The 23,270-nt window shown below is 49.2% G+C and overlaps 1 long non-coding RNA gene and 1 other non-coding gene across 3 annotated transcripts; both read right to left on the reverse strand.

Annotated features, from left to right (window-relative positions):
- Positions 1–578: 578 nt before the first annotated feature.
- LOC111820162 (uncharacterized) lies at positions 579–7,121 on the reverse strand. 2 transcript variants are annotated; one of them, XR_002823699.1, is made up of 4 exons: positions 6,415–7,121; positions 3,962–4,115; positions 3,123–3,211; positions 579–3,007 (listed from the first exon to the last, which is right to left on the reverse strand). It is a non-coding gene; the product is annotated as an uncharacterized LOC111820162 (long non-coding RNA). The 2 variants fall into 2 exon arrangements; XR_002823700.1 differs by having other exon boundaries at positions 579–3,010.
- LOC111820188 (small Cajal body-specific RNA 16) lies at positions 6,193–6,379 on the reverse strand. The gene has a single exon (XR_002823731.1). It is a non-coding gene; the product is annotated as a small Cajal body-specific RNA 16 (non-coding RNA).
- Positions 7,122–23,270: the final 16,149 nt, after the last annotated feature.

Genomic DNA, 23,270 nt, shown 5'->3' on the forward strand with positions numbered 1-23,270 from the left:
CTTTGGGTTTTTACTTTTCCTAGCGCAGGCTTTTGGGGTCGCTTCTTAAAGACCACACACCGCTACCTCCCTGGCTACTAAGTGCCGTCTCTTTGAAAGACTGGGCTCCCGCCACGGCAGGCCCGTTGGACAAGACCCTAAGGACGAAACTCATAAACACTAAGCCGCCCATGATACGCCCAGCCTATTTTAAACGTTTGTTCTTTGGGCTTTTTAAAATTGTTGGTCCATTTGTGGGTGTATCTGCTCTTTTAGAACAAACTTCTGGAGGGCGGGGTGAGTCTAACTTTCCATTTAGGGCAGAGTCCCGGGGGCCCGTGAATTCAATGCCCACGTGAGGACAGGCAGCTCAAAGACCCAGCTGGCTGGTAAGCGAGCCGGTGCCCGGGGCAGCCTTGGAGTCCAGCGCCCAGGCCAGAGTTGGAACTGAAGAACAGAGCAGAGGACAGCTGGGAGCCTCCAGGAAGCCACACTCAAGGTCTGGCGTCAGACACACGAGGAGCCAAGTCTCCTCCCGGATTCTCGGCTTCCCTCCCGTCACCTCCAGGCGCCCAGCACCTGGCGGTCACTCACGCCTGTGGATGTGTAGGGGAACTAAAGATGAAGACGTCTGTCTTGGGGTGCTGTCACGGGGAAAGGGGAAGGGGTTACCTGTTAGGAATCCACGCGTGGCCTGCGATCCCGCAGACTGAAGCCAGAGTGACGAGGAGCAGGCTAACTGAGGAGGGGGAGCTCTCTCAGCCCCCAGCCTTAGGAGAATCCCGCTCACCCTGTCCTCACTTCCCTACTCTCGACCGACTCTTCCGGGCCTAAGGAATCCCAGGCCAAGCCGAGTGGACTCCCGGGGCCACTCACCACCCTCTTTGGGTTGACGGGAGTCAAGAGTGCACAGAGGAAGCCCTCTTGAATTACAAGCGGCTCCGTCAACATGAACTGTATTCAGTTTCCAAGCTACAGATTCTGCAGCTTAGAGGGGGCTGGGATCAGACCCAACCGAACCAGCTCCCTGATGCACTTGGCGGACAGGAAACCACGTAGGTCCTGGAGAACATGTGAACCGAGGACAGACAGACACGGCACTGACTGGCCCGCAGTCACGCCAAGGAAGCAGCTCACGTGACGCACGCAGGAAAAATGAGGAACCGAGGATCAAAACTCTTTATTCCAGGAACATCAACATACAGTTTTTTTCCCAGCATAAACCACACCTTCACACGATGTAGTAACATAGGCAACACACCTTCCCCTTCGGGACAAGTCGTCACGGGGCTGGAGGCAGCCGTTACTCCCACCTCTGCCCCAACGTGCACTGCTCCCTCACATGCTATCACACAGACACACCTGCCTGCTGCAGACAGCACCTGTTAGGACCCCAGAACTCTCCCCCGCTGCAGCAGCCTACAGAATCTCACAGCTCAAAACACCGGGAACATTCTCTGAAAATCAGAGGAAACGCATCAATGACGATAATGGTGACACGGCTAATGTCTAAAGCACTTCCTGGGCCCCAGGGCTGCCCTGAGCCTGTGACGGGGACCTACTTAGTCCTCACAAGGACCAACAGGAAATGACCTGCCCAAGGTCACACAGCAGGAAGTGGTGGACTGGGACTTGAAATGGAGCACTAGCTCTCCAGCAGTGGGGCTCACACACTTCTGCCTGTGAGGGCTGAGGATGAGCAAGGTGCTGATCTCTGGACCTGAGGTGCCCTGAGCTTCTGAAACCCCGTGGTGGCTGTGAGGGCTAACGCGGTATCAACCTGGCTAGGCCACGGTTTCCAGTGGTTTGCCAAACGCTCGTCTAGTTCCTGTCACAGAGTAGTTCATGGGATTCTATCAGTCAGCCTGAAACCCGTTCCAACTCACAGCAACCCTGTAGGACAGTGAAGATCTGCCCCATCAGGGCTTCCAAGCTGTCATCTTTACGGAAGCAGACTGTCGCATCTTTTTCCCACAAAGCGGCAGTTGGGTTCAAACCAGTGGCCTTTCAGTGAGCAGCCAAGCGCTTAACCCCTGTGCCACCAGGGCTCCTCCAGTTGGCCTTGGGCCAAGCCGATTACTTCCAGTTAGGGCCGTACCAGTGTAGGGCAGATCCTACACCTGATCCCGCCTGAGTTACATAAAGAGCAGCACAGACACACACACCAGGGAAGACAGACGGCACGTGAGGTTCGTCTACAAGCACAGGAACTCGGACGCTGGCCACCGTCACCAGAACCGAGAGGCCCACAGGAGTGGACCCAGCTGGGACCCCGACGTGGGCTCTTAGCCTCCAGAACCGTGAGACACTAAGTTTCTGTCCTCTCAAGGCGGCTGCATCAGGCGCGTCCCAGCAGCACCGGGAGAGGAAGCTGGTGGTGGGGCCTCCCTGCCCCGGGGTTCATTCAGATGACTGGCCCACTACCACGAAGCCCACATTCCTGGCTTTCAGCGAACACTGGCGGGCCAGACCCTCCCGGAAGGTGAACCACACAAGATGAGGGTCGGGCGAGGGACTGTTAAGTCCAAGGCGTCAACAAGTACATCCAGAAATATGAGTACAAGGAGGCACAGGCATGGCCAAGTCCACAGTAAGATAAGCCCGACACCGCGTTAAAGATTTATCAGAACGTCCGCGTTACGAAGACAGCGTGAACCAGGCAGGTGCGCGCAGCCACGTGCAGAAGCGCCGCAAATGTAATGGCTCTAAACCAGACCAGTGGGGGCGCGGCCAGCTCCACATCCCCCGTGTTGTCTTCCCACGATGCTGCAGTGTGCGATGTGGTTTTCCAAAATGGTAACTAACTGTGGTAAACTGTTCAGGACCACAGTTCCATCTTCTCCCAACTTTCTGGAGGGACCACATGCCTGACAGCCCAGTTATGTCGCCGCTGTCAGGCGCCATTGGTCCATTCTGACGCACAGCTGCCCCATGTGGCGGGGCAGAACCACCCTACAGGGCTTCCCAGGCTGTTGTCTTTACGGGAGCAGATTGCCAGGACTTTTCTCCTGCTGGCTAGGTTTCTAGGCTGCTTGTGGAATTAAAAAAAAAAATTTTTTTATTTATTTGCTTGGGCTCCTTTTAGCATAACAAACCTGTGCAAAAAATAGTTTGTGTTCATAATAGCTGGGCCTAGAACCTACCTGTTTCACGTATCTAAATGGTGAAACACCTCCGGGGTCTTAAAAGCTAGCAAGTGGCCATCTAAGATGCATCAATTGGTCCCAACCACCTGGAGTAAAGGAAAACAAAGAATACCAAAGACACAGGAAAGTATTAGCCCAAGAGACAGAATGGACCACATAAACCAGAGACTTTATCAGCCTGAGACCAGAAGAACTAGATGGTGCCCGGCTACAACCAATCACCGCCCTGATGGAGCAGGAGAAAAGTGGGGTACAGAACTCAAATTCTAGTAAAAAGACAAAACTTAGTGGTCTGATTGAGACTGGAGGGACCCTCGAAGCCATGGACCCTGGACGCTCTATTAACCCAGAACTAAAACCATTCCTGAAGCCCACTCTTCCGACTGAACTAGAAAACATAAGACAATACTCGTGAGGAGTGTGCTTCTTAGTTCAAGCAGAAATCATGGGACCAAATGGGCATCTCCTGTTGGGAGGCAGGATGAGAAGGCAGGAAGGGACAGGAGCCAGATGGAGGGCCACGGGAAACCCAGGGTGGAAAGGGGGAGTGTGCTGTCACATTATAGGGATTGCAATTAGTGTCACATAACAATGTGTGTATAGATTTTTGTATGACAAATTAACTTGAGCTGTAAACTTTCCCCTAAAGCACAATTTAAAAAAAAAAAAAGGTGAAACATTGAAAAGTCAAGCAGGTCGGGGGAGAATTCTATTCTCTGATGTGAAGGACTGCCCGCGCATATTCACAGTGACATCCGGGGTGCCGGCCCCACCACCAAACGCCAAGCAGCATCCCCACACGCTCTTCATAGAAACCACCAAGTAAATGAAGTCACCTCGGCATCTGACTCCTTTTAATTACGTCCATACAACACAGTGTCTTTAGCGTTAATCCAAACAAACCCAGAAGCCATAAAATGTGCATTTCGGGCAGACGTGGAGTCAGCTGGTTTTCACCCAGCACACACCCAAATCTTGCAGTAAACTCACCTGCAAAGAAATGATACTTCATCAGTTTTTACTGTACTTCAGCAAGTCTGAACATTCTGGAAGTTAAAACTGCCATGAAATACTCTATATAAAATCCAAAACCTACCTTCTACCCAGAATATGCGAAATGGAGCCCCTGGGGCCAGGCGCGTGGTGAGCCTACTTCTACCGGCCCCCACCCGCTCCGTGCCCACAGGCCCTGGCTGTGGGCTGATCACTGCCATCTTCAAGCACAGCCTCAGTGGCCTCCTAACCCGGTCGCTTCTCTCCCAGCTCACAATCTGCTCACTGCCACCCAGCACGGCACCCTCTCAGGCACAGCTCAGACAGTCTCCCCCTGCCTTCCCCAGAAGCCTGGTGCTAATAAACTCATAATACAACCCAAGCTCTGACATTCAAAGCCGCCTATGACCCAACACCAACCTCTATTTCCTACTTTACTTCCTTTCCCTTTGCTTAGCCACATACATATTTCACAGGCACAGCTCCAACGCACAAGCTCCCACCACATTCGTGCTTCCTGCCTTTTGTCCCAGGTTTCATCAGCCGGGAAGAGCCTTTCCTGCCTTTGACAATCGGGCCCTCAGGGGTGACATGCGCTGACAGATCCCACTGGAAACCCTCCTTCCTGTTATCGAGCTGCGATCGAGTCGACTCCAACGCATGGCGACCCTGCGTGTGTCAGAGTACAACCGTGCTCCAGCGGGTTTCCGACGGCTGATTTTTCAGTACATTGCCAGGCTTCTCTTCCGAGGTGCCTCTGGATGGACCCGAACTTCCAAACTGTTAGCGGCTGAGTGCATTAACTGTTTGCACCACTGAGGGACCCTGCCGTTCCACGGCACTTATTTCACATCTCCCTCTCTCAATGTTGAGCCCTAAATGGCAGGCCCTGCACTTTTCTTTACACCCCCTCCAAAGCCCAGGACACAACGTTCTGACTGCTGTCAAAGGTACTTAAGTGTGCTGAAGACGTCACTGCTCAGGCTGTGTGCCGGCCACAACCCAGCCAGCACAGGGGTGAGAACGCGGCTTGGTGAAGAGGCAGGCCAAACCATAGCCAGGAAGATGAAATTGTAAAATCCCACGAACGGTTACATCAAGACTCAAGACAGCGCTCCGCAAAAACCAACACGAGGGAGGAGACAGCCCAAAGCAGGGGCCACCTCAGCCTTATGTAGAAAGGGACGAGCGCAGGGGACGAAAGGGCACCTGTTGCCATGACTCTCATTAAGGTGTCACCACTGTCCCCGGTACGTTCTAGACCTAGGCTGTCCTGCTCAGTGGCCACCAGCCACAAGTGGCCACTTACATCTAAATTAGTTAAAATTAAAAATTCCTTTTCCCAGTCCCACCAGCCACACTGCAAGTGCCCAACAGCAGCACGCGGTTAGTGGCTATACATTTCCATTAAGTTCTGTTGGACAACACTGTTCTAGACACGCTGCTCTTTTGAAATTAGACTTCAGCACATCGCCCTCGTTTGAAACCTACAACGGGCCTCCCACTGTTCTCAGGACAAAGACCAAAATCCTTACATAGGCCACAAGACCCTGTGTGGTGTGGCCTTCCCCCACCTTTCCAGCTTTGTTCCACACCACTCTCCCCCTTGCTTTCTGGCTACAACGGCCTTCTTTCAGTTCCTCCACCAGCCACACTTGCTAGGCCACGGGGCCTTTGCACAGGCTGCTCCCTGGCCTTCCCAGCAAACTCCCACTCATCCTTCAGAGGCCAGTTCAAAGGTCTCATTCTCACGGAAGCCTTCCAGCTTTGATTAAGCTCTTCTTGACTTATATTCTTTAAGGATTGTTTTCCTTCCTTCAAAACATTCAGTTCAGTTTCAATTCTGCCTTCTTCAGCGTGATCATTTAATACTGGTCTCCCAGATGGGCTGCAGCTCCCTGGGAACAGGACTGTCTTGTTCATCTCTGCATCTCTAGCACTTAGCATGGCACTTGGGAAAACCAACAGTAAGTATTTACTGAAGGAAACAGATTACATCAACAGCGTACACAGATTTTGAAAAATGACCTGCTCCTCAGTACCAATGGCAGAAACTGCCTTGTTCCGGCGCAGGTCCTGTTCGCAGTATCATACATGATCATCAAACTGCTGCTAGAATGTTCACACCTGTTACTGCAAATTCAAAACCCAGGGAAAACTTCTCCTGAGAATTTACTCTAGGTCAGGGTTGGGCTGCCAGGTACCAGGCTGCACCCACAACTGGGCAGGTTCAGCCACACAGGAGCCTCCCCCCAGACCATCTGTCTAGGACACTTAGTCTCCAAGCTCCACATACCTGGATCTCCAAAATAACCACTCAGAAATAATCGCTGCGTGTCTCCATTCAAACGCCACAGGCTGGACGCTCTTGTTTTCTGTGGAAACCCTGGAGATAAAGAGTAATACAGCACACTCCATGGGGGTGAAAGTCTCATCCCATGCTCACCCAGCCCCAGCAACCCGAGCTAACCCAGTCGGGAGCGCCAAGGCTTTCCTGACTGCTGCAGTGCCCCCCTACAACTCCCTTGTCCCACTTCTGGTGTCTGTCTTCTGACCAAGTTTCCTCTGCCTCCTCCCGCCCCAGCCCCAGCTGCTGTGCGAGGTGCGGTCCGGGAAGTCCCGGGCCCCGCGGCGGGGCTTGCGGTCTCCCAGCTCCCAGGATCCACGGAGGAGAGGGAGGGGAAGAGGAAGAGGGTCTCAGGTCTCGGGGGGTCCCAGGATCCACGGCGGGGTGTCTCAGGCCATGATCCATTGGGCGGGGGTTTCAGATCTCTGGGGTCCCGGGACCCGTGGGGAAGGCCTTCGGTCTCTGGGGTCGCGGGACCCTGGCCTGTCTTGTGTGCTTGCCCCCCGCGGGTCCCGACACCCCAGGTATGGTCGGTGGCAGTGGAAGCGGCGGTCAGGACAGCTCCGCGTTCACCCTGCGGGCCAGGGACCGGCGACCGGCTGTCCTAGGACACAACAGAGCACGTGCGACGCCCCCCTCCACCCTCCAAAGCCGAAACAGGGACGCACAAGCACTTCCGGCCGGAAGTGAGGACTCACCATAGAGACGGCAGGTAGAAGGTCGTCTTTGGTCTTGAAACTGGGTCCTCCAAAGCGACCTTAAAGGGGCCGCAGCAGGCGAGATGTGGGTTATTTGTGACTGGGAACCTTCGCAAGAGGGGCAGTTTCCTAAAGCAGGGGCGATGCTACAGGAAGAAGAAGAGAAAGTGGACTGGACAGTCGAAATCTAGAGGAGTCCCTTCCATGCTCCATCTGCGCCCGCCCCCTGGTGGTGGCTCTTGGTGGCGCGGCTGACCACAGGTGGGGGCGGAAATCAGATCCAGGCCTGGCCGGTCCTCCCATGGCGCTTCTTGGTCCCCTGCTCAAAAAGCCCGCGCCTACCTTTGCGCAGGAAAAAGTCCAAACCATCGATGTTCTTCCTCCCTTTCCATTTCTGCTTCATTAGATTAAAAAAATACAACCCATAAATTACACGTTCATCCTAAAGAGTTAAACAATACCTAGGCATCTAGTAAGGAAAGAGTTACTAGTCAATTCCAACTCACGGCGAGCCCGTGTGTTATAGAGAAGAACTGTTTTGGGTTTTCTTGGCTGTAATCTTTAAGGAAGAATATTGCCAGGCCATTCTTCCGCAGCACTGCCAGGTAGGTTCGAACCACCAACATTTAGGTTAGTAGTCCATTTGCATCCGCCAAGGGCCTCTGCTCCAGTCCACCCTGAGATAAACAACAGCTGCCTGTGGGTCCTTCTGCACCTTTCTCCAGGGTCAGGTGCATATATGTGATCCACATGTTTTCACACGTATGCTATTTCAGAATAACTTGGCACGGAGGCCCTCCAGGGTCTGGCTCCCCCGCCCTCAGATTGATCTCTTGTTTCATCACCATGGTCCCCCACACACACCCCAGATGAGGCCTGGTCAACTCTGCCTCCAGACACCCCGTGTGCAGAGACTCCTCTCGGCAACTTTGCCCTTCCAGGCCAGCTCTGGTCCCTGCTGAGTTTGTTCTCCGACCTTCTTTCTCGCCAATCCTCTGTCTTGCTTACCTGACTGTCCTGTGCCACTTTGTGTACTTATTGTTGTTAGCTGCTCTGGATTTGGCCCTGACTCATGGCAACCCTGTGCACAATGAAGCAAAGCGCTGCTCAGTCCTGCATCATCCCCATGATCAGATACAGCTTGGACAGTTATGATCCATAGAGTTTCCATTGGCTGATTTTCAGCAGTAGATAGGCAGGCCTTTCTTCCTAGTCTTAGTCTGGAAGCTCTGCTGAAACCTGTTCAGCATCCTAGCAACACGTGAGCCTCTACTGACAGGCAGTGGCTGCACCTGAGGTGCATTGGCTGGGAATCAAACCCAGGTCTCCCACATGGAAGGCAAGAATTCTACCATTGAGCTGCCACTGTCCTCAGATGTTACTTATTACTTGTTTTATGGGTACATCTGGTGTCCTGTTGAGTGGAACTTTTCTGGTTGCACTGGATTTGGCCCGTCTTTGTAAAGACAGGGGCAAGACATTGTCAGGGTCCTCAGCCTTATGGGGAAGACAAGGTTTGCAACAAGATCCTCTGCCCCTACCCCCACCAAGCCAGGTATAAAGTGTGGTTGTAGTCAGAACCTGTCTAACTGCAGAAGGGGAGAGAATCACCATCAGCGCAAGGCTGATTGATCCCTATGAGGCGGAGGTCAGACCAGCTTCCATTCTCCAACCCCTTTACCAATTCTGACACCAATCGTCCTACCCATGGCACTCTCTACTTCTCTGCTAGCTTTGATAATTTGTTGCAATGGCACACAGAACTCACAGGCCAGACTCACAGTTAAGTGGTTTACTAAGGTAGTAAGAGGGTGCGACTCAGGATCAGGATCAAGAAGCAGGTAGGCAAAGTCTGGAAGGCTCCCCCAAAGTGGAGAGCACATGCCTCCGTTTTTCAGTGGAGGACAGCTCTCTCAGCACCTCTCAGCTGTGCAAGCAAGCAGGCCCTTCTCTCTGCCATGCACACCCCCTCTCAGCCATGCAGGCCTCCTCTTGGCCCTCTCAGGACAGGTTTCATGGCCCTGCATGCTCTCTCTCAGCCGTGCGGGTCTCTCAGCTGTGCACACCTCTCTGTCTTTGGCCTCCCTGCTGTCGAGCCTCTGCACTGCCAACGGACCCAGCTCACAGCCAGTGGAGCAGCTTTGTTCATTTCTCTTAGCTTCATCCCTCCCGGCAGGTTTCTGCCATCACCACCTGCTCTGCCACAGGGTTCCTCCCAAGCCCGTTGCTGCTGGCTCTGCCTCGGCGCTCCTTCTGGGCCTGTTGCCATTTTCAGTGTTACAACCCTTGACTGCGTTCCAGCTTTTAGGAAGTTCCTCACCTCTCCTCTCTCCTTCTGTCTTCTTGCCGCTCTTCTCCTTTTCTTCTTTCTGAAACCTCTGTGGAGTTGGCTGCATATATATAAGCAAATTCTCTGTCAATTTCAAGGCACAGCCCTCCCAGCAGGGCCACAAACTGACCAATTCCCTCAGTGAACAATAGTCACTTCGTTTGCATAGTATATTGACCAATCCCTGCAAGGCGTGTACCAGTCACAGGGCAGGTTGCAGCCCAGGGCTAGACCCAAAAGTGTCAAACCATCAAGTTGACAGCTTACCCAGGAAATGTCAATCAACCTGGACAAAAGTCATAAACCTTCTGGGGTAGAAAACTAGGGCAAAGGTAACTCCTCAGAGTTTAGGGGAAAAATCTCTCGAAGTGTTCTTCCAAAGAACCAAGGCAAAAGACCACACAAAGAAACTCATTTCACCACACCAGGAGACGGGGTGGTACCCCAAGAGACTCCTTCAGAGTTGAGAAGGGGCTGCAGGCGGGGAGATCTTTTTCCTGGCTGACGTTTGCTGAGCTGCAGACCCCGCCAACCCATCTGGGCACTGTCGCCAGAAAGAAGGGGTGAGAGAGTTCTTGAGGGGAGATTGACAGGTGCCCCCAGAAGGTACGGTGTCCTTGAGCTTAGAGCCTGGTGCTCATTCTTGTCTGGGGAATTCTAAGCCCAGAGACTTCTGCAGTCAGCCTCATGTGGAGGCAAAAAGGGGTAGTGGGTCTGGATGAAAAGGATGGGGGCTATAGCTGGCAGAATAATGGCCCCAAAGCTGTCCACATCCTAATCCCTGGAATTTGTACATATGTCACATGACATGAAGGAGATGTGATCAAGTTAAAACAAAAACCAGTTGCCGTCAAGTTGATTCCGACTCATAGCGACCCTATAGGACAGAGTAGCACTGCCCCATGGGGCTTCCAAGGAGTGGCAGGTGGATTTGAACTGCCGACCTTTTGGCTAACAGCCGAGCTCTTAATCACTGCACCACCAGGGGGCCGTGATTAAGTTAAGGACCTTGATATGGGGAGATTGTCCTAGATTATCAGGGTGGGCACAATGCAATCACAAAGGTGCTTATGGAAGGGAGGCAGGAGAAGACAGAGAAGGTGATGTGATAATGGTATCAGAGGGAAAGACTTGAAGATGCCACAGCCCTAGCTACAAAGGTGGAGAAGGGCACCACGCGCCCAGGAGTGCCGGCCGACTCTAAGAGCCTCCAGAAGGAGCCAGCTCTGCCAACACCTGCACTTTAGCCCAGTGTAATGGATTCCGGACTTCTCACTTCCAGCTCTGTAAGAGAATAAATCTGTCTTGTTATAAACCACAGAATTTGTGGTGACTTGCCACAGCAGCCACAGAAGCTGGTACTGGGCACAACACCCGGTATCCTCCAGCTTCAGGGGGGTGTAGAGGACCTGGAGGTCCCCATGGCTTCCTGGGAAAGCACACAGAAATGGGGGGAGGGGCAGTGAAGTGAGCACCATCCGCAGCTGCTCAGCCACTGCCAGAGAAGACCACAAACATCGTTCTCCTCCTGTCCATTGTCATCAAGACCCTGAGCGCTGCCTGTAACTCAGTCTCTGCCTTCAGTCAGCCATAACCAGTCCAGTTTACTCGCCTCAAAAGTGTTCTAAAGTAACCTAAGCCTCATTATATAGTAAAATCTCCGCCCAGGGCAGGACTTCTTCGCCATTTTCTACCCACTAAAGAAAAGACGTGTAGTTTGTCTAACCGCGCCTGCGTGCCATCATTCCCTCTGTAGTCCGTGATGTTCGTATGCACTTTCTTGTGAGAGATGGTATAAAAGGCTCTGCCTCCCTTTGTTCAAGGAGCAGAACCTGAGAAACCTTCTCTTTGCTCCTTGCTCGCACACCTGCAATAAACACTCTTCCTCTCTCCTCAGCTCCGTGTACTTTGATTGACTGGAAGCTGCAGCAAGCGGGACCTCCTTAGGGTAACAGCAGGAGCTATGTGGCTGTCCAGGTGACCGCCGAGTGAAGAGACACCCTACCTGGACAGGGCCAGGGGAGACATGGCTTCCCTGTCTGAGGGGTCCCCTCTAATGGAGGGAAGAAGAGGAAAGCTGAACACCCCTCCCCAAGGGAGCCATAATTGCCCACGGGGAGACCCCAACTAGCCCACTCTTTCCCAAGAGAGCCATCATTGCCCATGGGGAGACCTCAACCAGCCAGGGACAAAGCAAGAACGGGGACTCCACCCCCCATATCAATGTTGAAAGCACAGTATAATGAAGCCACATGCCCCCACCACCCAGCTTTGACAGATGGCCACGTTTTTGCCAATCTTGTTCCATTTATTTCTCTCTTTGTTTTGTTTTAGCTTGAATATTTAAAAGCAAATCCTGGACAGGGTGTCACTTCACACCTACATACTTCGTGACATATCTCTAACGAATAAAGACTTCTTCTTAAGAAATGCAACCACCGTCAGTTGGGTGGCAATTAAGTGCCATTATCACACGTAACAAAATGAACAAGAATTCCTTAGCGTCGTGCACTAGCCCATTCACATTCAAAGTTCCCCCGGTGGTCTCAAAAGTGCACTTTTACAGTTGTTTTGTTCAAAACAGGATCCAAACAACTTCTGCAAGTTGCATCGAGTGGATGTATCTCTTAAGGCTCTTTTTATTTTTTCATCTCATTGATTTATCAGAAAAACTGGGACATCTGTCCTGTAGGATGCCCCTCATTCTGTATTCCACGGACTGCTTCCTCATGGAATTATTTAACTTGTCTTCTATCCCACATGTTTTCTTCAGCGGAGTATTTAGATCTAGAGCTAGAGGGGTCTTTTCTAGAATTCTCGCCTTCCATGCAGGAGACTCAGGTTCGATTCCCACCCAATGCACCTCACGCACAGCCACCACCCATCTGTCAGTGGAGGCTTGCGTGTTGCTAGCATGCTGGACAGGTTTCTGCGGAGCTTCCAGACTAAGACACACTAGGAAGAAAGGCCTGGCAATCTACTTCTGAAAATCGGTCAATGAAAACCCCGTGGATCACAACGGTTCCATTTGCAACCAGCCATGGGGACGGTGCGGGACCAAGCAGCATTTCATTCCGCTGTGCGTGAAGTCAGAAGATCACAGCCACTGGGAACCCTACGGAGCACAGCTCTACTCTGACACATATGGGGTCACCAGGAGTCGGAGCTGACTCCACGGCGAGTTTTTTTTGCGGGAGCTCTACAGGGTAGTTTGGGGAACCCTGGGGCACTTAGTGAGTGCAATTCTCCCCAGGCTGATGACCTACCTGAAGCTGAAAGCAGGCATCTTCCATTGCACTTCCGGCAAAAGAATCCAACTTGGATCTTCGGCACTCCCCGGGTCCTGGATGCCTAGTCTCACCAGAGGAGAAGCAGGCCGCCCCACAGCCTGTCCACACCACGTTCCTGCTTCCTCAGCCTACAGCCTGTCCACACGGGGTTCCCGCTTCCTCGGGGGCAGCCTTACGGCCTGTCCACACCGGGGTCCCGATTCCTGGCAGGCCACTGGCTCATTGCTATTAAACCTGTTTATTTAGCTGGGCACTCTGAGAGGTCTCTGTAATTACTGTCACTCTACCGGGCAGCTCAGAAACCAATTTCCTGAGGATGAGAGATTTCTTCTCATTTGCTGCCTTCCAGCCAGGGGCAGGTTATCCAATAAACAAGGTAAGCACGGGCTTATCTGTGCTTACTTACTAATCTGTAGTGAACAATTTCACATTTTTTCACCACATCAAAGATTCTGCTTCTAGGTATGATTGGCATCTGTCTGTCTTCCAACCCCACAGCACCTTCCTACAGAATCAAAGCCTCTTTTCACATTTACAATCCCTGACAGGGGCAGATGACCCAGTACGCAAGGTAAGCACGGGCTTACTTGTGCTTACTCACTAACCTGTGGTGAACAATTTCACATGGCTTTCACCACATCACATCAAAGAACTGCCCCAGAGGGCTTCCAAGGCTGTCAGCTTTGTGGAAGCAGACTGCCACGTCTTTCTCCCGTGGAGCGGCTAGTGGGTTTGAACTGCTGACCTTTCGGTTGGCAGCTGAACACTTAACCGCTGCACCACCAGGGCTCCTTCCTGTAAAGATTACGGCCTAGGAAACCCTATGGGGCAGTTCTACTCTGTCACATGGGGTCGCTAGGAGTCGGAATTGACTCAACGGCACCCGACAACAACATAGGAGTTGGTACCACTGATCGTCTCTCTATTGACTCAGCTATTTTATAACTCTGATGGGGTAGAAGTTAAGGTGTAGAAAACAGAAATAATTTTTGTCCATAACAATACAAATTAATTTTGTCCCAAAGACACACAATTGGTTTCTGTCCTGTAGAAAAGATGACCTCAACATTCCTTCAAAATGTCTTGATCACTTCTGGTCTTTTGCTCTTCCTTATGAATTTTATAATCAACTTTTCAAGTTTCATGCAAAATTCTATTAGACATTTGACTGAAATACAATTGAGTTTTTCTATTAGCTTGGGGAGAGCTGACATCTATATAGAGTTGAGTTTCCCCACTCATGAATGTAGAGTCTCTCTCTATTCATTTATGTCCTTCAAGAAGTCATTTTATGCCCTCTGAATGGACCTGGCATATCTCAAGTGAGCTTTATTGTTAAGTATTCTATTTTATTGTTTTGTCATTTTTAATGGAATCTTATTTTTTCAATTAAATGTTCCATTTGGCTGGGCAGCTTCTGTCCAGAGGTGAGATGAGAAGGCAGAGAGGGTCAGGAGCTGGTTGAATGCGCACGGGAAATCAGGGGTGGAAAGGAGGAGTGTGCTGTCACAGTATAGGGAGAGCAATTAGGGTCACATAACAATGTACATGTAAATTTTTGTATGAGAGACTAACTTGAATTATAAACTTTCACTTAAAGTACAACAATTTAAAAAAAAAGTATATCCCACCTGAACCGAGAGACCACCCCAAGAATTGATTTGACACATTGAACACTAATGAATGAAGACCAGATAAGTTGAAAAAAAAAAACAAAACACGGGCAGCAGCATGCAGACAAAACCACGTGATTCAGAGTGTCACCATAATTGGGTAATCATGACCGCTCTGACTGGAGTGCATTAGAAGGTTCAAAAAGTAAACGAGCTCGAGTTTTAGCCTTGTGGGTATATTGATACACGTAAGCTGGACTTGCGAAAAATACTGTTGTTGTTATAGCTGACTACGGGGGTATTTTTATAAAAAATAATAAATTTCTGCTGAAACACTGCAAAAAAAACTTCTGTTTGGCTATTATTAGCGTATAGAGGTGCTATTGATTTTTTTATATTGATCTTAAACCTAGCAGTCTTGCTGAGTTCTCTTATTAATTCTAATCGTTTGCGCATTTTCCTGAATTGTAGATGAAGACAGGCGTGTTATCTGTATTCCTGCATTACCGTATTGGTTAGTATTCACGGTACAATGTTGAATAGAAACGTGAGCATCCTTGTCTTACTTATACCCAGGAGTCCCTGGGTGGAGCAAATGGTTAATGTTCTCAGCTGCTAACCATAGGGTATTCAATGGCTGATTTTTTGGAAGTAGATCACCAGGGCTTTCTTCTGAGGCATCTCTGGTTGGACTCAAACCTCCAACCTTTGGGTTAGCAGCCAATCACATTAACCATTTGCATTACCCAAGGACTTCTGCCTACATCATAAACCCATACCAAACCAAACCCATTGCCAGTGAGTTGATTCCAACTCATAGCAATGTTATAGGACAGAGTAGAACTGCCCCATGGGGTTTTCAAGGCTGTAATCTTTATGGAAGCCAACTGCCACGTCATTCTCCCACAGAGCGGCTGGTGGGTTCAAACCACCGACCTTTTGTTTAGCAGCCGAGCACTTAACCAGTGTGCCACCAGGGCTCCTTTGGTAGGGCCAAATGGAATTGTGTACAGAAAACATTTTGTGCATGGCACAGAATAAGTTCTTAATAAATAGTAGTTTTTATTAAGGAGCCCTAGTGGCACAATAGTTAAGCACTCGGCTGCTAACCAAAATGTTGGCGGTTCAAACCCACCATCGGCTCTGCGGGAGAAAAGACCTGGTGATGTGTTCTCCTAAAGATTACAGCCTAGGAAACTCTATGGAGCAGTTCTACTCTGTCACATGGGGTCACTATAAGTCGGAATCGACTCGACGGCACCCAACAACAACACTTGTAAGCAAAGATGCGTGCCCAGAAATGTTTGATTTCCTCAATCAGAGGACACACACATAGGGATTCGAACAGAGAAGACATCTCATCAATGCAGTACCCCTGACACGCGATTTTCAAAGATTGGCTACGCGCGCTCCTTCTTAGCTTCTCTGTCAGCGGACCCTGAAAAGAAAATCCACCCATTCCACCACGTATTACAGCAAGTCAGCACCACTGTATTATTTGCTGTTTCTTTTCTTCTCGCGTCTGGCTTTAAAAACAGCAGCTACAGAATGAGTAGCTGGAACGTGGTTTATAACTTCCTTCTCTCTCCTGTGGATTTCTCGGCAAGTGTCTGATTTCATTATGACACGGACGGTCAACTTGGGGTCGTGGGAAGCTCACTGAGATGCTGTAATGCCTGGGCATTTATTCCTCATCCGCTCCCTTGCTGTTCCCAGCCTGGTCAGTCAGCAAAATAAATACTTAATGGCTCCTGACTTCTGGGGAGCTTCACATCTCACCATGGACGGGCTCCAAAGCCGGTCTGCGCCTTCCTGCTTCAGTAAAAAAAAAAACTGGCAAAGGGGTAATTGTCAAGTTTTATTCTCCCGTCTCCTTCTCCTCATTTGTAAGGGCTTCCAGACACACATTACTTATTTATATTTGGACTCCGAAAGACGCTTGTTCCAAGAACGCCTGCTGGGTAATTGAAGTGATGGTCTTCAGAATTTTTCAACTCCCCGTCAGTACGCATTCCATTATTGACAATGGTATTCCCCAAGAATATATGGCTCTTGCAAGTACTTGCTGAGGTTTCCCAGGGTCTTCAAAAGCCATTTTGATTTTGTTTATAAGTGCTGGCTTTTTTGGTTACTTGTGGATGGTGATTCTTTGGGAGGGTCCCCAGTGGTGCCCAGAAATAGCTTTCTGGGTGGAGAATGATGGGAAAATCTTTCTGCAATATTTTTTTCTTGTGGTTCTTTTTATTTCACCTGTTATGGATGGAATTGTGTTTCCCAGAATATATGTTGGAGACTCTATAACCTAATACTTGTGGATGTAATGTAATGTAATGTGATGTAATCACCCTTTATTTAATGTAACATAATGTAATCACGTTCCATAATGTAATCTAATGTAATGTAATCAATCAGCTAACAGATGCCATGTGAAGATTGACTATACCATGGACTGCCAAAAGAACGAACAAGTCTCTCTTGGAAGAAGTACAACAAGAATGCTCCTTAGAAGCAAGGATGGCAAGACTACGTCTTACATACTTTGGACATGTTGTCAGGGGGGATCAGTCCCTGGAGAAGGATATCATGCTTAGTATAGTACAGGGTCAGGGAAAAAGCGGAAGACCCTCAAAGAGGTGGATTGACACAGTGGCTGCAACAATGAGCTCAAGCATAGCAACGATTGTGAGGATGGTGCAGGACCGGGCAGTGTTTCATTCTGTTGTACATCGGGTCTCTATGAGTCAGAACTGACTCGACAGCACCTAACAATAACAATAACATGTGAAGATTGTCCAGGAACCAAGGAACATCCAGGGACACTGACAAGGAAGGAACTGAAGTGGTGAAGACTCTGATTTGAACTTTTAACCTCTGGAACTGTGAGAAAATTTCCCTCGACCCCATCACCGTAGCTCCTCCGCTAGGGAAAGGCTACAAGATGGTTTCACCATTTATTGAAGGAAAGAGGGAAGGAGAGAAGCAAGCAAGAGAAAGGAAGAAAAGCAGAATGCTTCTTAGAAGTGAGGATGGTGAGACTTCGTCTTGCTTATTTTGGATATGTTGTCAAGAGGGACCAGTCCCTGGAGAAAGACATCATGTTTAGTAAAGTAGAAGGTCAGTGAAGAAAAGGAAGATCCTCAACGTGATGGATTGACACAGTGGATGCAACAATGAGCTCAAACATACCTACTATTGTGAGGATGGTGCAGGGCCAGGCAGTGTTCTGCTCTGTTATACATATACATAAGGTCACTATGAGTGGGAGCCTACTCAACAGTATTACCAACAACAACAACAGTGGCTAGTATGCAGTCACACCCTTAGGCTCGGGTGCACCCCTTATTTTAGAATTCCCTTGAATTTGATGTAACTGCATTTACCTTATGGCTACGGTGATCTTACCTTAGGCTGGTAGACTTTCAGTTAATCTCTGCATGGGTTAGAAAATATGGAAGCACAGAAGAAAAGACAGCTTACATTTCCGAGCTCAAATGAACCAAATGTTTGCCTCCTTTCTGGGTCCTTTCCCTGTTTTTCACCTTGCATGTTTTCGCTATGCATCCTCGGAGGCCCAGCTTGAACTTCATCATCTCTTGGTGCTACCCCAACTCTCCCACTCAAATTGGACTCCCCTCTCCCGTGCTTCTGTAACACTTTTTTTTTCCTTTTTTAATTTCGTGGCAGGAAGCTACTTCAGCTTTTAGCACATTGTGTTGGGGTACTATTTTATGATTAGACTCTAAGTTCCTCAAGGGCAAAACCAGCTGTCGTTGAATCGGTTCTGACTCCGTGGCCCCAGATGTGTCAGAGTAGAGTTGTGCTCCCTAGGTTTTCAGCGGCTGATTTTTCAGAAGTAGATTGCCAAGCCTTTCTTCCAAGGCACCTCTGGGTGGACTTGAACCTCTAGCCTCTAGGTTAGCAGCTGAGTGTGTTAAATGTTTGTACCCCCCAGGGACTCCCTTCAAGGGTAAGGACTATCTTATTCATACCTGTAACCTCAGCCCTAGGCTTAATAAATTGTTGATGTTCACCAAATGGAACAAGATTCTTATTTATTTCCCTCTCCAAATCTTTCAGATTTGTGGAAGTCCCAAATCAGGGAGAATTCTTCCTTGTCAGTGGCCCTGGGAGTTCCTTGGCATCTGTCTTCCCCCTGTGTGTCTCGGTGTCTAGTCTGCTCCTTTTATAACTCAGAAGTGATTAGGTTTAGAACCCACCTACTCTGGTATTACCTCATTAACATAACAAAAGAAAACTCCCATTTCCAAACAGGTCATATTTACAGGTACAAGGGACCCAATTCAATCCACAACATGGGGTCATACAATATTTGTCTTTGGGTCTGGCTTCTTTCACTCAGCATAATGGTTTCAAGGTTCATCCCTATTGTAGCCATGTATCAGAACTCATCTCTCTTTATGGCCGAATAATATTCCATTGTATGGACTTACCACATTTTGTTTATGTATTCACCAGTGGAGGGACACTTGGGTTACTCCCACCTTTTGGCTATTGTGAACAGTGCTGCAATGAACATTCGTGTACAAATATCTGTTTATGTTCCTGCTTACAAGTCTTTTGGGTATATATCTAGGAGCGGAATTGCTGGGTCGTAGGGTAATTCTATGTTTATTTAATCTTTTGAGGAACTGCCACACTGTTTTCCACATAAGGTGCAGCATTTGACATTCCCACCAGCAACGCATGTGGGTTCCAATTCAAAGACAATTCTTTGAAGGAAGGAAGGAAGGAGGAATGCATAACCGTGAAAGCTTCTAATGATATTGTTATCCCAACATGTCTGTAACGTACGTGCCACAGACGCCGAAGTTTGAGAACCACCTCTCCATAGAGCATGGCCCCACTTGGGTCCTGTCTTAGCTCTCTAGTGCTGCTGTGTAACAGAAATACCACAAGTGGGTGGCTTTGACAGACAGAAATTTATTTTCTCACAGTTTACGAGGCTATAAGTCCAAAATCAGGGCACTAGCTCTGGGGGAAAGCTTTCTCTCTCTCAGTTGGCTCTGGGGGAAGGTCTTTGCCTCTTCAGATTCTGTTTCTTGGCTCCTTGGTGATCTCCATGCAGCATGGCATCTGTCTTCCCCCAAGTCTGTTTGCTTGCTGCTTGTTTAATCTCTTTTATATCTCAAAAGAGATTGATTTAAGACACATCCTACACTAATACTGCCTCATTGACAGAACAAAACACATTCCCAAATGGGATTATAACCACTATACAAAAAAAAAAAAAAAAAAAAAACAAAAAACGCACTGCTGTGAAGTCGAATCCAACTCATAGCAACCCTGTCGGACAGAGCAGAACTGTCCTACAGGCTTTCCAAGGCTGTGATCTTTATGGAAGCAGACTGCCACATCTTTCTCCCATGGAGCAGATGGTGGGTTCAAACCATCAACCTTTTAGTTAGCAGCCAAGCTCTTAACCACTGTGCCACCAGGGCTCCATCGCCACTGTGGGGGTTAGGATTTATAACACGTATTTTGGAGGACACAATTCACTCCATAACAGGCCCCTTTTGTCCATCCGCCCAGATGTCTGGGATGGCCTCGAGGTCCCAGGAGCTCCCAGCATCCCAGAGGTCGTCGGCCGTGGCAGCTCTCCCATCATCCCCTGTCAAATTGCTCCTGAAATTTCCTCTTGGGGGCAGAGATTAAAAAGGACCTGGAAGGTTTAACCTCTGGGTTCTCCAATTCTGTATTTAAGGGGTTCAAAGGAAAAGGAGCTTCTTAAGCTGGTGTGATAAGGCTGGCTCTGCAGATAATGTTGGTCACGGCTGAAGAAACACACAAAAGCGGCTCTCAGCATTGAGCAAGCTGGTGACTCCTGCAGAGGGGCTGGGGTCTGTGAGCAGCACCTTGCAGATAAGGGGAATCACAGCTACCGCCCCTTCAGCAGCTCGATTTTCAGAAGGTGAGGGAGTGGGGACACAGGGTGGTAAACAGGCCCTTCTCCCCCTGCCCCTGCGCCTTCCATCTGCTTCCTGCCAAGCCGTGATGGTTCCCCTGACACAGGTTTGCATAATGGCCCACGACAGCTTGTACTGGAGCCACATGGTGGGTTGGAGGGGGTTTATCAGTCCCCGACACTCGGTCGTTGGCATGTTTTATGGGATTGCAACACCGTGGCGAGTGGAGTAACGTTCTTCCCCCAGGAAAGAGACAAGGAGAAATTGAGGAATGGGAGAGAGGAGAAAGGCTGTTTTCTTCCAAAACCTGGAGCCACCCGTCAGAGGAAATTAACGTGTCTTGAGGGTTGTGATAAGACAGAAAATTGCTTGAGAAGTGTCAGACAGCGTCGTCCGCTTATCTGTTTGTGCTCCTGTCATTTGGACAGGCTGTGTTTTCTGCTGACTGAGAAACACAGAATATGGGACAAAAGCTGTCTTTACGACACGGTCTCTGGGTGAAAACCCTGGGAACATTAGCCCATTTTTTAGTGTTTCATTTCAGGGCTTGAATGCTTTTTTTTTTCTTTTCGTGGCAGCTGATTAGCGAGTGCAGTGTCTTGCTTGCTTGTCCAATGGCTCCGTCTTTTGTTAAGCCTTAAATGTGTTTTTCCAAGCCACTTGGCTTCTCAGAGCTGTCTATTTAATTTGCCTGGAATGCTCTCATGGATCCAAACCAAAAAACAAAACAAAACAAAACAAAACTCACTGCCATTGAGTCAAATTCAATTCACAGTGACCTATAGGACAGAGCAGAACTGCCCCATAGGGCTTCCAAGGCTGTGATCTTTACAGAAGCAGGCTGCCACATCTTTCTCCTATGGAGCGGCTGGTGGGTTGGAACTGCTGACCTTTTGGTTAGCAGCTGAGCGCTTTAACCACTGCACCACCAGGGCCCCTCCTCATGGATCAGGCACTTTTAAACCAGCATTTCATTAGAACCTCGAACAACTGAGCACAGAGGGTGCACACCCGTCCACTCTCTGGGTGGGGCAGCGCATAGTTCGATGGGCAGCCGTGATTACAGAAAATGTCACTTGCAGGAAAAAAAAAAACCTCCCTGTCTGTCCCAGAGAGTGCAGCAGCCTGCCTCGGTTTCCCCAGTGAGGCTGAGCAAGTGTACTAGGCCTAGGAGATACGGTGGAAGCTCCTCCCTACTCATCCTCACCCACCTGGCTGACCACCTGGAACCCACCCCACCAGGAGACAAAGCAGGAGTGACAGCATCATGCCCTCTGGTACTTCTCATTCATCACCTGCTCTTCCTGACCGTGGGTCCCTGCTCAGGCCGTCCTGAGGGCGTTGGATGTCCCAGACACCTTCCTCTGTTCAGCAAATCCAGCCACCTGGCTCCACCATACATGTCACCCAGGATCACACCAAGCTCATCGCTTTCCAGAGGGCTGGTTGCTGAGTTTGCCCAGGGGAGGGGCTTTGGCCTGATCACGCTTTGTGGGAGTGGAGAGGTTCAAAGAACATCTAGAGGCAAAATGGTGGTGGAGGAGGGGGAGCTTGGTTAAATACAAGGATCCCCAGGTCCATCCATACAATGGAATTCTAATCAGCCTTTCAAACGATGCTATAGAGTTTAGTTATATATTCATGGACAAGGAAAAATGTTCATGATTCATTGCTTGGTGACAGTAGCAGGTTATACAATTATACACAGTAAGGTCCAAAATTCATGCATATCTACAAAAAAAAAAAAACCTAAATTCATTTCCACTGAGTAGATTCCTACTCATGGCCACCCCGTTGTTACAGAGGAGAACTGCCCCATAGGGTTTTCTTGGCTGTAATCTTTATAGAGGAGCCCTGTTGAGGCAGTGGCTCATCATTCGGCTGCTAACCAGAAAGTCAGTGGTTCAAACCCACCAGCCGCTCTACGGGATGTGGTAGTCTGCTTCTATAAAGATCACAGCCTTGGAAACCCTGTGGGGCAGTTCTACTCTGTCCTATAGGGTCGTTATGAGTCGGAATTGACTCGACACCAGCGGGCTTGGTTTTGGTTAATCTTTACAGAAGCCAATTGCCGAGCCTTTCTTCCGCAGTGGATTCGAACTGCCAATCTTTATGAATACATAGAAAAGTCTGGAAGAATACAGCTCATACTGTAAACAGTGGCTATGTCCGGATGGTGGGGTTGGGTGATTTTTTCCCCCAATATTTTCATGGTGTTTTTAAAGATAGGATGTTTTTAAAGAAGCAAGACATAGATTCAGAATTTGAGATGATTGGCTAGGCAGGAAACTTTCTAATAGTCTCCTTAAAGGGGAGGTAGTTTATAAATTCCCTTCAAATCCCAAATATCTTAGAAGAGAAGGGCAAACACAAAGGCCTGCCCCTCAGCAGGGCGTCAATGTTGCCCCCTGTCCTTTCTCACCAAACAGGATCCCTTGGCTGGAATCTTGACTGGGCTCTCCTGGCAGGCCAAGCCATCGAGGAATGTGGTCCACCACCTGAGGGCCACAGCTCAGGAGAGACATGTGTGCCTGACTGCAGCTCCCTGTCTAGCAGGGCTGGGGCTAGGGTGAGGTAAGTGAGGCACCTGCCCCCTTGTAAAGCTTAAGGGGGCACCAAGAAACTCAGTAATCCTAATAAATAATATCCTAACACAATGTTTTAAAAAATCAAACCAGCAAACTACAACCCATGGGCCGGCTGCCTGTTTTTGTAAATAAAGTTTTATTGGAACCAGGGCCGGGATTAGGGGAAGGAGAGCAAGGCAGAGTCATGCAGGGACCGAGCCTGTCTTTATTTTAAATTTTGATACTTTGTTCATCATGAATTTTTTTAAATAATATTTTATAGTGTTTTCAGTGAAGGTTTACACAACAGTTGTTTCCCATTCAACAATTTCTTCACAAATTGTTCAGTGACATTTGGTTACCTTCTTCACAACATGTGAACAT

The sequence above is a fragment of the Trichechus manatus genome, unplaced genomic scaffold, assembly GCF_000243295.1.
Source record: "Trichechus manatus latirostris isolate Lorelei unplaced genomic scaffold, TriManLat1.0 scaffold00028, whole genome shotgun sequence".
Lineage (NCBI taxonomy): Eukaryota > Metazoa > Chordata > Mammalia > Sirenia > Trichechidae > Trichechus > Trichechus manatus.